At 44.0% G+C, this 17540-nt stretch overlaps 1 protein-coding gene and 1 pseudogene across 1 annotated transcript in view; one reads left to right on the forward strand and one right to left on the reverse strand.

Moving 5' to 3' along the window:
- Window positions 1–17540, forward strand: part of LOC148041046 (thylakoid lumenal P17.1 protein) — a 28495-nt gene that overhangs the window by 8124 nt on the left and 2831 nt on the right. The window lies entirely within an intron of this gene.
- LOC148041047 (uncharacterized) lies at window positions 11520–12757 on the reverse strand (annotated as a pseudogene).

Here is a 17540-nt window from a genome sequence, read left to right on the forward strand (position 1 = left end):
GGAGTAATAGGGCACTTCCTTTTGGCCCAAGGATGTCTACGATGGCACTTTTTGTATAGGTGCTCGTTTTTTCTTCTCACCCAAAGAAGATTGTTTGGATGGATCTAATTACTCCTTTCGCTCTTGCATAGTGGAGTGTATTCTTGATACCTTTGATATTTGGGCTTTTGTGGTTACCCCTATTTCTTGGTATGTGGAGGATCTTGCCATTAGTTCATATCTAGATTGTGTAGCCCTTTGGGATAGGCTCAACTCGAGCCTAGTTTTTTTTTTAAACGAGCCTACAATATTCTATTCTTGTTCATGTGCACATGTTAAAGATGGTGGCAGAAGTGTAGACAAAGCTTTCTTCTCTCTACCATCATAAGACTTTTGCCCAATGTATCACCTTGGAGAAGAAGCTTCACATTCTCTCGGCGGATGATTCCCCTTATATGTGAAGGACGACATCAACAAAATGGAGAAAATGAGGGCTGAGCTTGCACCCTTGGATGGATGATATCTTTGGAGGAAATGGCCATGGTTCTTCTTATCCAACTACCATCAAGATGCTAAAGTAACCCAAGGGCTGAATTTTCTTTCAGGGGATTAGGCTGATGCCTACTACAAGTTTATGACAACTTAGTCAAGTTAAGAGAAATCTCATGCTGCAGGGAAGGACACCTAGAATGGATTTTGATGCATAGATTGTGTTTCAAAGATTGTTTAGTACATTAGAAATGATTGCTTAATAATTGTGTATTCTAACTTAAGGTTATACCAACATAGGTTAAAAGTTTTTGGATGTGTGCTAGACCTCCCTCAAAGTTAGCCACGGGGCTCTTTCCCAAGGAGATATTTATCCGCGGCTTCGGATTCTAGGATTGGCGCGAGACATGAGAGGTCTCTTTGTAGGGACTAGGTGTTAGCTAGGAGGTGCCAAGGAGCAAGGGGGTTGTGGCTGTAATTCCTTGGGCACTCTAAATTAAGCTAACCCCCTACAAGCCTGAGATAGGTCTCCTTGAAGGTCTTGATGCTAGCTGAGGGCAGATTGGTGGTTCTCACCTTTGGGTGGAGTCTTATATATAGATTGTTAATTGATGTAATAAGATGATGTCTACCTAGCTTGAAATAAAATATTTTGTTTTTCTAAAAGACTGTTTTCTACCTTTTTCGTATGTGTGATTAAATTCCGTGAACGAGTCCTGTTTTTCACGGGCTACTTAAGAAAGCTGTTTATGTTCTAAACTAAATGGTAATTAGAAAACTGAGCAAACCCCATTATGAATGCGAAGTGGAAGGGGGAATTCCTAGTGGGTTCGTTCTACGGCAGGGTAGTCTTGGTTAGCTGAGAATTTTAGGAAAAGTTGAACGTTAAGTGTCTTAAAGCTTTGTTATATATATTGACCTTGTTTTGTTTTAGGAGACTAGAGTGAGACTTTACCCTACAGGTAGAGGGGTTGATGTGCTTACTGCCCTTTCATTTCCCTCTCTCTCTTTGAACAAAGTGTGATATGGGACTGCTTTGGTTTGGGTTGCCTTGCAATAGCACTTGCCTATAAGTGACGCTAGAAAAATTGTTTAGATGACCTTAGTGTTAGACAGTGTCATTTCCTGGACAGTTGGCCAGTCGGACAGTAGAGCAGTATGGCAGCAGTACGGTCAGAGTGGATGCCACGTCAACAGGGCAAACAAGTGCCACGTGGCACAGGTGCAGTCGGACTGCAGTTTTGTGCAGTCGGCCAGTTTTTCTGCAGTCGGCTGCATTAAATGCAGCCGACCTGGTGCTGGGAATTCCTATTTTTTCAGCTATATATAGTCGGTTTTGTGGACACTCCATCATTCATCTTTTCAGATTCTGATCTTGAGATCTGTTGGCTGAGATAGACTGTGCTCGGGCTGACGGAGATTGAGGTCATCAAGTCGGAGACATACACAGATATTTCCTCTGCCCCCTTGTGTATTTCTGCACTCTTATACAGCATACTACACCGCAGATTTTCTGCGTCTACACTGTCTCCTTCTCTCTCTCTCCTCTCTGTGTTCACTCTCTCTCAGTCTTTGTCCTACGCTTCCGCATCGCTGCACTCTGACATGGTATCAGAGCGGTGAAGATGGACTGACTGAGGGCTGAACTTATTTGAAGAGGAGATTTCAGCACGACACAAGGCTGCATTTCTAGGATTCGAGGGCGAGTGGGAGGGCTGCGCATTGGATCAAGGCTGAAGCGAGCGGAGGCGTGCGGGAAAGGAGTCTAATTGGTGAATTTGCTACAGGTTATTGCTGTTTGAAGAGGAGGAAGGCTGCGTTTGAGGCCTTCCATTGCAGATTTTACATTTTCATCGCCTTCGGCAGGTGATGAAGGTTTGGGCAGCGGGGAGGAACCAGCCCTAGAAGGCTGTGTTTTCACAGTCAGAGGGGGACTGATTTTGCGTTTGTGTAGGTATTGCAGATTAACATGTCTACAGAGACTGATTTGGAGTTCCAGGCGATCATGGACAGGAAAGTGCCTGTCCTACCAGCTCTTCCATCGGATCAAAAGCTTGATGGTGATAATTACCGCATTTAGTGGGTGATGATGTTGGCCATTTTGGAGTCTTATGATTTGGCGGAACTGGTGATGGAGGAGATTAACAGGCCCTTGGTGAGGGATGAGTCCAAACTCTCTTCCAATGCTCGTGCGGAGTTGACCAAGGTCAAGTCTCATTGGGACAAATTGAATGCCAGGATTCTATCTTTTCAGTTTTTGTCTTGCACCATAGCCGTGATAGCTCACATCAAGCACTTGATGGTGGCTCGTGAGATATGGCTAGAGCTTGACTAGATGTACAACCGGATAACCCTGAAGAAGAGGGTTTCTTTGGAGGTGCAGATGCGGACTTTGTCCGTGAATAAGTCTTCTTCGCTTCGGGAACACATCAACAAGCTTCAGCAGCTTCAGATGTAGGTTCAAAATGCGGGGAAGCCTATTTCCTCCGAAGACATGACGATCACTTTACTATCCTAGTTGCCGCCATGATTCGGTACTTTTTATTTTGCTCTTATTGCTTCAGGGCGGGAGTCGACTCTTCGGTAGGAAGAGTTGGTTCCTATTGTCTTGGACCAAGAGGAACAATTGAAGGGACAGAATGCTTTCAAATTGGAGGCATTGGTTGGTGAAGCCTCTTAAAAGAAGGGGAAGGACCAAAGGAAGAAGAAGGAGGACAATAAATCCAAGAAGAACAAGGAGAAGGAATTGACTTGCCATATTTGTGGCAAGACAAGTCACTGGAAGAAGGATTGCCCCGACAAAGACAAGAAGGATACCAAGAAGAAGGACACGAAGGACTCTGAAGCGGTGGTTGCATCCTCATCAGGTGCTTTTATACACTTAACAGTCATTGAGGACTCTACATCGAAGACTTCTGATGTTGTGATGACAGCTCCCTAGGCTCGAGAGTGGATTGTGAATAGTGGTGCCTCACGGCACATGACTCCTTCTTCCGTTGGTGTTGCCCATTTGCGACCTTCACGTGGGTAGATTCTCATTGGAGACAGCTCTTCTGTGTCTATTGCTGTGCGGGGTGAGATGCAGGTTATTCCAGATGGACGTGGTGGTATCCACACCTCTGAGGTGTTGCATGTGCCAAGATTGGGGTATCATTTACTTTCGGTTCATAAGATTTGTGCTCTTGGCCTCTTGGTGGAGTTTGACAGTGATACTGTTCGAGTCCTTGATCGTGGATCGAGGAAGGTTCTCTCTGCAGGGTATGAGGAGAATGGCGTTTACAAATTGAAGTCTTCTTCAGCTCTTACTTCTCCTCTTCTTACTTCTTAGACACAGTCCGAGTTATGGCATGCTCGGTTTGGCCACCTGAATTACGAGTATCTTCGGAAGGCGTCGCGAGGGTCGTTTGTTCGAGGATTGCCGGACATAGCGGTGAGCCATCAGCCCTGTGTCTCTTGCATTCGTGGGAAACTGCATCGGGATGCGATTTCCAACAAAGCTCCTAGGCGTCTACTTCACCCATGGAGCTTGTATCACGGTTCTTTGTGGCCCGATGAGGACCGAGTCCTTGAAGGGGAGCTGTACTTCATGTTGATTGTAGATGACTACAGCAGGATGACTTGGGCCTATTTCTTGACTTTGAAGTCGGAGGCTTTCTCTTATTTCAAGGATTGGCTTCTCTTTGAGGAGACCCGTTTTGGCTGGCGACTGAAGACCTTGCGTTCTGACAAGGGAGGTGAATTTATGTCTAATGAGTTTGCTCGTTTTTGTGCAGATAGGGGCATTCACTAGGAGTTTGCTAACACCAACACTCCCCAAGAGAATGGCATTTTGGAGTGGAAGAACCGCAGTGTGATCGAGATGGCGCGCACCATGATGGAGCACCGACAGACACCTTAGTTTTTGTGGGCCAAGGCAGTGGCTGCCGCAGTTCACATCCTTAATCGATCTCCCACTTCGGCCGTTGATAGGATGACACCTTTTCAGGCTTACTTCGGGACTAAGCTTGATGTCTCTTATTTCAGGATCTTTGGGTGTGATGCTTATGTGCACATTCCGAAGACGCAGTGTGATAAGTTCGAGGTGGCTTCCCGACGACAGGTTTTTGTTGGCTATAGCTCCCAGTTCCAAGGTTATCGTTTGTTTGATCCCGTTAAGTGGGATGTCTACACGAGCCGAAATGTGCGGTTCGTGGAAGTTCCGGCCACAGAGAGGGGTGAGGAGCACCCCGTCCTTGGAGATCCAGGGGAGAGTTGGGCTCTTGAGACAGTTTCTTTGGAGTCAGAGCCTCTTGATGGAGATTTTTCTTCTGATTCCGAGTCTTCTCTTCCACCGGCAATCCCCGAGGAGCTTCCGCCGGTGGATGTTCCTGAGTCTTTAGTAGATGGAGAGCGACGGGGAGAGGTTAGTCCTCCTTGTTGGGCCCGTGACACACTTCGAGATTCAGGGATTGAGGGGGTCCTTGAGGTGTGGGAACCATAGGATAGTCCGTGGAGGTCACGGAGGAACTAGGCACATTCTTCGGAGCTTGTTTGCTTCAACTATTGTTTGCTGACCTGTGTTATGTAGGATCGAGGGCCCACTTCCGTGAAGGAGGCTTTGTAGTCTGATCATTGGCGGAAGGCCATGGAAGCCAAGTTGGAGGCTATTGAGAGGAATGACACTTGGTCTCTTGTGCCTCGTCCCTCTCACAAGAAGGTGATTGGTGTCAAGTGGGTCTTCAAGACCAAGTACATTAGCGATGGTTCTTTGGACAAGCACAAGACTCGCCTTGTTGCTAAAGGTTTTGCTCAGCACCCAAGCATTGATTTCCATGATACTTTTGCCCCCGTTGCTCGTATGGCGACTATTCGAGTTGTTTTTGCCTTGGCTGGCCATAAGAGCTGGCCTGTTTATCAGTTGGATGTGAAGTCGGCCTTTCTTAATGGTGACTTGCAGGAGGAGATCTATGTTGAACAGCCTCCTAGCTTTGGGTCCTCGGATGGGAAAGTTTACAGGTTGAAGAAGGCATTGTATGGCCTCAAGCAGGCTCCACGTGCATGGAACGAGAAGATTGATTCGTTTCTTCAGTCGAAGTTGGGATATCGGCGCTCCAAGGCCGATCCGCAGCTTTATGTGCACACTTGCGAGGGTGGTCGTGTGTTGTTTGTGTTATATGTTGATGATTTGATTTTGACAGGGGATCATGCACAGAAGGTCCGAGAGACCAAGACAGCTTTACATTAGGCATTCGAGATGATGGATTTGGGGCTTCTTCATTTTTTCTTGGGTCACGAGATTTATTAGTCTCAGAGGGGGATTTTCATCTCTCAGCAGAGGTACACTGCGGAGCTCTTGGTGACTTTTGAGATGGAGACTTGTCGGCCCATTATTACTCCTATGGATCCGAATTGGAAGGCCACTTCACACTCAGATTCTCCCCTGATGGATGCTTCATGCTACCGTCAGTTGATTGGATCCTTGATTTGGCTTCTCAACACTCGTGTCGATCTTTGTTTTGTTGTGGGTCTTTTGGCAGGGTTCATGACGGAACCCAAACAGGTGCATTGGCAGGCTACCCTAAGGACTCTTTGGTATTTGAGGGGAACTTCTGATTTAGGGATTTCTTATCCTGTAGGTACAGATGCTTTAGATCTGGTTCTTGCAGGTTGGAGTGACTCGGATCGGGCTGGCGATGTGGACTATTGACGGTCTACTACAGCCTACTGTTTTACCTTGGGTAAAGGTGTTATCTCTTGGAGTAGCAAGAAGCAGCCCACAATAACCCTTTCTTCTACTGAGGCGGAATATTGGGCTGTGTCTTTCACCACATGTGAGGTCGTCCTACTCTTCTGCGGTGCGACAATGAGAGTTGCATTGCCTTGGTATGGAAACCTGTATTCCATGCTCAGACGAAGCACATTGAGATCCAGTATCACTTCATTCGGGAGAAGCTTTTGGATGGGACCATTGATGTGGAGTGTTGCAAGATGGAGGATAATCTTGCAGATTTGTTTACGAAGGCACTTCCCTAGGCTCTTCTTCAGCAGCATTCCAGATCCTTAGTCTTTTGACCCATCCAGGATCTGAGAGGGGGTGTTAGACAGTGTCATTTCTTGGACAATTGGCCAGTCAGACAGCAGAGCAGTACGGCTTAGGCAGTGTCATTTCTTGGACAGTTGGCCAGTTGGGCAGCAGAGTAGTACGGCAGCACTATGGCCAGAGTGGATGCCACGTTAGCAGGGCAGACAGGTGCCATGTGGCATAGGTACAGTCGGACTGCAGTTCTGTGCAGTCGACCAGTTTTTCTGCAGTCGGCTGCAACTTGGTGCTGGGAATTCCTATTTTTTCGGCTATTTATAGTCGGTTTTGTGGACACTCCGCCATTCATCTTTTCAGATTCAGATCTTGAGATCTGTTGGCTGAGAGAGACTGTGCTCGGGCTGACGGAGATTGAGGTCATCAAGTTGGAGACATACGCAGATATTTCCTTTGCCCCCTTGTGTATTTTTGCACTCTTATACAGCATACTACACCGCAGATTTTCTGCGTTTACACTGTCTCCTTTTCTCTCTCTCTCTCTTCTCTTTGTGTTCACTCTCTGTCTTTGTCCTACGCTTCCGCATCGTTGCACTCTAACACTTAGAAGTCAATTAGTAACCTTGTTGTAGGTTGATCCTCATGGGAATGGAGTAGAGCTTTCTTTGTGAGGGTGGGTTCAAGCGATTGTAGGCATGAATTCTAGATATTCCGTGGGAGTTTTGGATGGAGATGCCAAGGCAAATCTTATGATGGACTACTAAAATTGTGTTGTCAAGGATTTATTAGATGGTTATGTCACAATACTTCTCACAAGCCATTAGCCATATACACGTTGACCACATATGCCAGAGCAGCTTATTTGTAGACCAACACTATCTTCACACGAGCCTTTAGTGTTTAGTGGCATCTTTCACACATCAACCATGTTTGCATTTCCTCGTATATAGATTGGGGCACAGCCACTATGTGGAATTGTCTTGTAGAATAGTTGGTATGATGTGGAGTGCCACACCATGTGAGAAAGACTTCATAGAGAGGTGGAGGTGGGGCAGGTCACACCATCGTGAGTCATGACGCATCTTTCAAAACCTTGTTAGGCACATTAAATGGCCCACTATGTGAGGATTGAGGAGTCTTGCCAACTCTTCAATAGTTAGGATTGCAAGGAGGCTAGGAAGAGATTCTAGAATGCCATCACATGATCTCTACTATCTCACTAGAGGTGTGGTGCACATGCCTTTTCTCTTTACCATCCCCCTTTTTACCCCTTGTAACTTGCCCAACCCATTGATCCTTCTTCCACTTCAGTATGGCAAGGGGAGCTATTTATTGGCTATAGAATGGTAAGATTCAGGATCATTCTCACATGCGAGCGATGTGCTTTACCCCTTCTAGTACACATGTTTAATAGAATTGTGTGCGGGGCATTCCCATCCAATTGGGCAACCAACACTATCATACCAATTCACAAAGTAGTAGATTACATGCAGCCTAGCAATTATTGGACAATCATGATTAGCCATGTGTTGGCCAAGATTTTTAGTTTTGTTCTTGAGTATGATTTGAGTAGATGGGCTGAGAGCCATGCGAATAGAGGAGTTGGATAAGCTGGTTTCAAAGGAAGATACTCCAACTTTGGCTTTATGTTTACCCTATGTGCCATCCTTGAGGAGGGCTAGACACATGGACGAAGGATACATTGTTGCTTGGTGGATGTCCATAAGGCATTTGACATAGTACAATGGGCTACGCTCTTATAATAACTCCAAGCCATAGGAGTACCAGTGGAGATGATGTGGGGGATCTTTGTAGTGATGAGTAGAATCCAAGTGCCAAGGGGAATGCTTGTCATAGTGCAAAGCATGATTGGTGTGAAGCAAGGTCGCCTCCTTTTGCCACTCTTTGAACTATGCATTGATGATATTGCTGATTTTATAGACAAGATGGTAGGAGTACGAGCACAAATGGCAAGAGTCTTGATCCTAAATACACTATTATAGATGACATTCTACTGATATATCAAATTCTCTCGATGGAAAACAATGTGACTTTGATGCCCTACATGCCTTTTGCAAAGAGAGGGATGTCATGGTGAATGTAGGGAAGACCGATATCATGATCTTTAATAACTAAACATTAATATGACTCCCCCCCGGCCGCGCCCGCCCCCGCCCCCCCCCCCCCCCCCCCCCCACACACACACACACACACCCACCACCACCCAAATATGAGAAACATGATAGGTGCGACATTAGAGCTAGAGCTCAGAGTAGAAAGGCTCTCAAAAGTGCAGGAGCTACAAGGTATAGAAAAGAGGCTTCTCATGTTGGTTTAAATGGGATGGTAGTGATTGTAGCTTTAGTGAGGTTGCCATCATGTAGTGTAGAAATAGACTATGGTATCCATAGTTGTGAAGGAACATCTATCTAAGCTTCTATTGGTGCCACTGGTCTTCTTGAAGTTATTACATCATTGAAGTGATTGGAAATAGAAGAGTAGAGCTCTATGCTCCTAAATCTTTGATTGCGATGCTAACGGCTCAAAACCTTAGCCTCCAAGCTGCGCAAGTGATGGTGACTTTGCAACAAAGGCATGCATCTCAACCTCATGCAGTAGCTATCATCATTGGTTGATTGACTGCTTGCAAAGCTTCTAGATAATGCATGATAGGCATGGCTTTGCATGGGAAGTACCTTGCAAGTTCCTCTCTTGGGAATTGGGCTGCCTTGCATGCTCAAAGGGAGTGCTCCAATCTCTCTAAGCATTGCCAGGTACAAGGTTTATAGACCCCATCTTGTTGCATTGCAAGCCCACCGTAGGTGACCTATATATGAAAAACGTCACCTACCTTAGTTGCAAGTGTCCCATAGGTGCTTCCAAAGAGCATGCTTGAAAGGCTTTGTGATGCTACACATTGCCTACATGTCGGCTCACAGAGGGGGCCCATTCATCATCATCTTGATGTATTGGAGGAAACAACTAGTAGAGACCTTTGAGATTGACAAAGTTAGCATCTTCCCCAATCTAGCTCTCAAAATTTCAGAGGGTTTGTAAACATGTTTTTTCCTTTCGTGAAAATAGATTGAGCAAAGATAGATTTTGATTTCTTCATGTATGAGCTTCTAGGCTTGCAAGTTGAGTAGGCTGCTAGGAGCTTGTATATCATCTCTAAAACAAAAGATGAAATTTCTTTCTCCATGCATGAGTATCTAGGTTTGGAAGCATAATGTCTTGTACCAAAATTTTCTTTTCAGTATGTAAGATCAAGATTTTTGTCAACTGAGTGCTTGAGGATTGAGATACGCGATGCTGTGGTTCGCACAGTGAGAGAGAGTGAGTGCAGAGTAGAGAGTGAGAGCACAAGACTCGATGTGGGCACAATCTCCAAGTATTACTTTAGATTTTTGATAATATATATATAGTACATGTGTAAGGGTGTGTGTACACCCGAACATCGCAAAAGGCATAGTGACTCTTTATTTCCAACAACCTCTTGCCTAAAGGCAACGTGCCTGAAGGTAGAGGAAAGAATTAGCTATGTCTATATATGTAAAAAGCTAAAATTCACATATACTATCGAACCTCCATCATTTGGCGGCAATGAGCAAACCGCTCTACTGAAAGATCCTTTGTGAGAAGGTTTGTAAGGTTATCATCGATATGTACCTTGACAAGCTCAATGCTCTTGGTGTCAAGTATATCCTTGATAAAATGATAATTCGCATGTATGTGCTTTGTCTTTGCATGAAAGACAAGATTTTGTGCTAGCATGATAGCACTTTGACTATCACAGTGGAGGATGGGAACCTTTGTAATGCCAAGCTCTCTCACCAAATGTGAAAGCCATAAAGCCTCCTTGCATGCCTCACTAGCAGCCACATACTTTGCCACTATAGTAGACAATGCAACACACTTCTAGAGCTTGGATATCCAAGAGATTGCTTCCTCTGTAAATGTAAATACATATCCTGAAGTAGACTTTTTGCAGTTAGGATGACCAGCATAGTCTACATCCGTGAAGCCAACAACATATGACTTCTGCTCCCCAAAGTAGATGCACAAGTCCTTTGTGCCCTTAAGGTATCTCATGATACCCTTCACTGCTTCCCAATGCTTTTTGCCAGGATATGCTAACCACTTCCACCGCAAATGTAATGTCAAGACGTGTAGCAACCATAGCATACATCAAGCTACCAATAGCTGAAGCATAAGGAATCTTGGCCATCTCAGTCTTAAGGATTGAGTTACTCACCAAGGCCTTGTAAATCTCTTTGCTTTGGATTCCACTTATGAACATAGTGAAGACCGCTCGTTTGCTAGGTTATTCTACGGGCAACGGCTGGGATTCTCTTAAAGAGACTTCTCACGTGGGTGACATAGTTTGTGATATCTTCCTTTTGTGCTCTTCTGCCAAAGCCTTTGGAAGAAAGGCATCACGATCGGCAAGGATATTGGCATCCATGAAGAGAGAGGGTTTTTTGAAGGCGGGATGCAAGAGTGCCGCAAACCCATGTATGGATCGCATCATCCACTCCCATCTTTTCTTTGTTAAAAAGAGAATATCATCTCTTTTAGGGGTGGTATCCAAGATATCACTATAGTAGATGTAAGATGATAGAGATTTAAAGGGAGATTTAGAGGTGAAATTTGAAAAGAAAGAGTGTGAAACAATATGAATTATAGATTCTAAAACTAAAAAGAAGCATGAATCATTAAAAAAAAAAGAAATAAAAACAATACCATGAAGAAGAGGCCTCCCCATCCAAGATGGTCGATGATTGTATCTCCTTCATCGTATTTGCCATAATATGATAGAGGAGGCCAATAGTAGTCCCCCTCCATGTCTGTCATGTGAAGCACCTTGTAGATGGGAGTGACGGCAATGATAATGCCCCTCATATCCATCCAAAATTCCTCCTTTAAGCAAAGCCTTTGAGCGGCCTTTGCTTCCACTTGGCTTGATGTGGATTTCCTTTCAAGCCATTCCTTAAACTTATTTGACATGACTGTTTTTTGTAGCTTATTGCGAACGTCATAGAGACGCTCGAGGAGAAGCCACATGACCGTAAACCGAGTCCTTCGAGGGCTTCCTCAACTCCAATTTTGAGTATGAGCGATAAATCGCAAGAACTCGGACCTTGGAGTTGACAAAGCCAACGATTGTGCAAGCATCGTTGACAATCCTCGCCACCCACTCCAACTTGCCTTTTTCTTTTATAAGAAGATCTAGACAATGTGTAACGCATGGTGTCCACCCCATAGATGCACAATTTGAGGCGTTGTCTGTGACAACTTGCACCACATTTTGCGGCCCAATCTACAAGATTAGACACGATTTAATTAGAATAAATTTGGGAGGTTAAAAGAAAAGAGAGATTACAAAATAATGGATTTAGAAGCATTACCTCAATGATGACTTGCCGTATGTGCCGATACATGAACGAGCCCGTGGTTCTCTTTTCCCTTGTGTCCGCATCCACCGCTCGTAGAAAGGATGTGCCAAGTGGGCAAGAGACGAGGATGTTGATGATTCCCTTTTTTTGCGGTCACTCCATCCATTGGATAGGATAGAGTATCCATACTTCGCCCAACCGGCACGTACAGGCTCAAGGGACTTATCAATCCTCTCTCTCTCCTCATCGAGTTTCTTGGTACGCATGTCATTGTACGTGACACCATACCATCCCTCGCATGGACCAATGGCGGCAATGGCTTTCACCATCCGCTTCCATCGATCCACTTTGAGAATATGGAAAGAGAGATTGTACTCAATTATGGTGCGTGCAATCTCTATTTTCGCTTGCCTTTGCCTCTCCTTGAGAAAGAGAGAAGACCGGATACTTGCCCGGTTGCTTGGGCAAGAATGGCTTGTCTCTTGGGCATAGGTGTACCACTCGAATGGCTTTTTCTAGATGGGATAGAAGAGGCCCCTCCAATGGAGGAAACCAAGACAATTGGAGAGGGATGGTCTTCCACATCCGAGACCTCATGATCGGGAGAGATCACCTCCTCACTTGCCCTTGAAAGGCCTTTGCGTTGCTTCAACGGCAAGTATTTCCAACGACAATCTTTATAGACATCGTCAGGAATACCGGGGCATGGTATTTCCTCCCCTCCTAATTTGCAAAGGTGGATGAGAAGGCGAGTGAAAGATGAGATTTGGAGTTTTGGGCAATACTTGCATTGCTACTTGCAAGTGTTGGATTTCTCCTTCACTCGTTTGAAGTAGGCACAATGCAAGCGAAAGGCCTCATGGAGAGGGGGTGCCATTGATAATGTATAGAGAGAGCCTAGAGGGTCACGGGTGGAGGGTGAGATGATTGAAGAAAGGAGTGGAAAGAGTAGAGGGCTTGAGGGAGTAGAGGCTATAGCTTGATGAAGAAGGAAGTTGGAAGGGTTGAGAGGTTAAGGGAGGACTCGAGGAGAGAGCTTGAGAGAGTAGGAAGGATGGAGAGCTTGAAAGGAGTAGGAGGGGTGGAAAACTTGAAAGGATGAATGAGATGGTGGGGAAGGGGAGATTTTTATAGAAAGGGAGAGTGCTTTGGGGTTTAGGGTTGGACCTTGTGAGAGAGAGAGAGAGAGAGAGAGAGAGAGAGAGAGAGAGAGAGAGAGATTTTTCAAATTCTGAAATTTGAATGGTGGCCCATCATCCATGGGAGAGGATGGTTGCATTGTGCCATAATCCATTGTGTGTATATGAGAGAGAGAGAGAGATGGATGAAGTTTGAATCATGAGAGAGGGAGAGGAAAGGAGAGAGTTTTTAAACTTGCTAGTTTAAAACTTGAATATTTAATCTTTAATCTTGAGTCTTTGTGTGAAAGAATGAAAAGATAGAGAGAAAGAAAGAAAAGAAAGAAAATAAGAAAAGAAAGGTAAGAAAGAAAAGAAAGAAAAAAAGAAAAGAAAGGTAACAAAGACGGGCTTGAAAATGGTAAAAAAAGTGACTGTTTATTGGCCGCAGGCCCAGGCGTATGGGAGTTGGGACCCGCGTAATGGTCAACTATCGAGACTCGGGAGTCGAGAGTCAGATAAGGCGCAGTTGGGAGCGAGTTGTGACTTGGCGGGGAGTGACAGACTAGATGGGACGGACGTGGCGGACGGGACAGGACGGGTCAGACGAGTTGACTCGTCGTCAGACGTGGATAACCTTGCCCGGAATATAACCCTTTTGACTTCCTTAGTCTTTTCAGGGTGCTTGCGCATCCGATTTCCCCGGAAGATAATATTGTTGTTGTGTACAATTTTCCTCTTTCGAGATCCCATAATCTATACCCTATTTCACCCTCATCACCATATCTTAGGAAAAAACATTTGTAGGACTTTAGCTTAAGCTTACTATGTTCTTCCTTGCGAATGTGCACAAATGCCTCGCAACCAAACACTCTCAAGTGAGCATATGAAGGTGGCTCGCTCGACCACGCTTCTTGAGGGACTTTCCCTCCCAAAAACCTGTTTGGTGACCGATTAATCAAGTGTATGGCTATCATAGTAGTCTCTACCCAAAATCCATGAGGTGAAGTAGCATGTGACAACATTGTACGGACCGTGCCTTGAATGGTCCTGTTCATACGCTTTGCAACATCATTTTGGGGTGGATTGTGAGGGGCGGTGAGCTCCCTTTTAATCCCTTTGTTGTCACAGAGTCCTGAAAGGCTTTGGACACATATTCCCCATCATTGTCAGAGCAAAGACACTTTAATGTCTTGCTAGTCTGATTTTCAGCAAGTGCTAAGAATTTTTTAATTTATCCAAGGCGTCGTCTTCACGACAGATTGGATAAACCCATACTTTGTGTGTGGCATCTTCACACTGCTTTTCTTTGCAGGTTGGTTGTTCTTTTTCTTAGCCTTGTTGTCTTCAGTGTTTTTACTTTTTCCTTTCTCTTTCTTCAATTGAAAATAGTCCCATTTGTAGTGTCCTTTCCTGCCATATTTATGACACTTCACATTTTTGCCACGAGACTTGCTGTGTGCTCTATTTTCAGAACTGCCCTTTTGCTGAAATCTGCCCCTAGTGTGCACTACATTAGAAGACTTCTTTGTCGAATTATTTTACATGTTGAGTTCTTCCATCAGCAAAGAACTCTCTACATCAAAATATAATAGCTGAGCATTTGAGTTACTCAAAGCTGTTGTGAAAGTATCTCAACTTTTAGGCAAAGTACATAGCAAGAAAGTAGCCTTGAACTCATCATCAATGTGGAAATCCAAAGCAATCGGCTGATTGAAAATTGAGTTGAATTCATTCAAATTTACAAACATGGTTGTACCTTCCTTCATGTGAAGGTTCATAAACTTTTTTAGCCAATAAACCTTGCTGGCTACACTTTTCTGAGCATACAATTCCTCAAGTCTTTGTCACATTTCACATGTAGAATTCAGCTTCTCAATGTTAAAGAGCAAGTTGTATGACACTAAGAGCTCTATGGTAGAGCTTGCAAGCTCATCCAAATCATCCCACTCTTCTTGTTCCATACCTGCTAGTCTTATTCCCTTCGCTTTGATGGGCTTCACTTGTTTCTTCTACACCAAGACATTGCAGCATTGTTTTTGCCATATTGCAAAATTGTGTGCACCGTGAAGCTTCTTGATGTGCAAAAGCTTGCTGCTGCTACTGTTTCCAGCCATGATTTGCAGCACTAAATTGACTCAAACATCAACAAATGCAAGTCCAAGTGTCACACAAATGACCATGGTACGCTACAAGTACCAACCAGTAGTGAAAATCAAGAAATTGCAGATTTGCAAATTGATTTCTAGAATTAGAGAATGCTTGCTAATGCACTCCACAATCAATTATAGCCAGTGTTATAGCCTAATGCACCAATTGCATGTGAAATCTCCAAAATTCTACAGTAATTTTTGCTCCAAATGCATTCTTGGGCAGAAATTTACATTTGTGCTTACAGATGACGTCCATCAGTGGAAAGGGGAACATATTGCAGAAATTAATAAAAAATTTGATGAAAAATAAATACCAGAATGTGATGTTGTTGATGTGCCTGCTATCGCATGATCTCCTACAGGCCGTCACTTGCTTACGCTTGTGGTCAATCGCAAAACATGTCTGATCTGTCCAGGCCGTCGCCTGCTTACGCCTGACTCACGCTTGACCTACCGGTGTCGCTGCCTGCTATTGACGGTTTGACTCACGCCTGACCTATCTGGTCAAAAAATGACATATTGGCTGCCTCGATTGGTCAGCCTGGTCAAAAGCGACCTATTGCTTGCCTCGCTTGGTCACGACTGACCTATTGCTTGCCTTGGGAAGTGTGCGCACCTATGCCACGGCTTTTATACAAGTTTGTCAGTTGAGTGCACGAGGATTGAGGCATGCAATGCTGCGGTTCGCATATATATATATAGAGATAGATAGATAGATAGATAGATAGATAGATAGATAGATAGATAGAGAGAGAGAGAGAGAGAGAGAGAGAGAGAGAGAGAGAGAGAGAGAGAGAGAGATACAAGACTCGATGTGGGCACAATCTCCAAGTACCACTTTAGGTTTTTGATAATATATATATAGTACATGTGTAAGGGTGTGTGCACACCCGAACATCGTAAAAGGCACGGTGACTCTTTATTCCTAACAGACTTTATGCTATTTTATGCGTCCTAATACACGTGTTTGATGACTTGGGAGCCCGATCACTACCAAAAGGTATTTGTTTTGGAAGCGTAGGAAAACACAAAGTCCATAGCTATACAAGATCATAGATGCCTATAAAGGGGGATTCTACAATCAAAGGAGCCATGTTTAAGGAAATGCTCACCTGAAAGTTTTGCAACTATGTGATATAGATAGAAAACAAAAACTTATGATGGAAAACGGAGGTATGTAAATCATGGCTGTGCTTGTTTGAATCTTGTGTTTTTAAGTGCAAAACTTTCCTCCATGATCTATGGTGCATATAAAGTGATAGTGTATCTTGCTAATGTGGCCCCAAATTTGGTATGCTGATGTAGAGTCACAAGCTGAATTTAAGGACTAATTCCAATGACAATTCTTACCCAATAGCTTAAAGAACAAAATTTGCTCCACATTAGAATAATAAAGACTATATTTTGGTCTATATTGGAAAGTCATGGAATGTATGTCTCAAGAGTCAAAGTACATCAATTCATATTCATCTCCAATAAATTGTGGATCCAAAAGTTTGAAGAAGGCTTGAACCCTGTACTGCATCCTAAAATGAATATCTCTGCGAGAGACTTAATAAATGTTGCCCTGAACTTTGCCCTATTGTAGATGAAAGGGACATGAGACGGATGACCAAGAAGAGTAAAGGTTGCTATCCTACAAGCATAGTATCCATAACAAGAGGAAATGTTCCTGTCAATGGATTAAGCTCTTTGAGGAGGTTCAAATGCCCTAGTAAAAGTTATTGTTGTAAGAGATTGAGAAGCACCCCAGAATGGGGACACCTTAGAGACAAGACATTTGTCATTGGGATGTCCCAAGACGGGGAGAGCAAATATTAGGAAAACAAATCTCCTAAAGAGGAGGGCACTCTCAAGACAAAGGTTGATGCAAGCTGATGCTTGACTTGTTGTTCAAGCAAGAGGCTGAAAGTAGAACGTTGCGGAGAGTCTTTAGTGTACTCAAAATGAACTTGTACTAAGTTGTGATTGATTCTTGAGCAATGTATAGCTTCATTTCTGGAGAAGTGGTTAATCTATGGTATTTTGGATAAGTTGGGAGGAGCCACCATCTTTAGCCACATCGTTATGAAAAGTGATTACCATCTAATTCAGGTAGCATTAGAAGATATTTTAAATATAGATTTCTGGATTACCATTGGCTTGTGCATGTTTCGATTATGGCTTTTGGCTTGACTGCTGTTCTTGTCACCTTTATGTGTATGATGGATCTAATCTGGTGTAGGAAAGTACACTTTGTGGAACATTCTTTGGTGATTTAATAATGATTAATTCCATTCAATTGAAGAACACCATTGAAGACAAATGCTTGGGCCATATACATTGAATAACTAGAATTAGGGATCCAAAGAAGGAAAAGGTCATAGAGTACTGGCAACTCCAAATGATG

The sequence above is a fragment of the Lygodium microphyllum genome, chromosome 1, assembly GCF_053477565.2.
Source record: "Lygodium microphyllum isolate KBCC chromosome 1, Lygodium_microphyllum_v1.1.10, whole genome shotgun sequence".
NCBI lineage: Eukaryota > Viridiplantae > Streptophyta > Polypodiopsida > Schizaeales > Lygodiaceae > Lygodium > Lygodium microphyllum.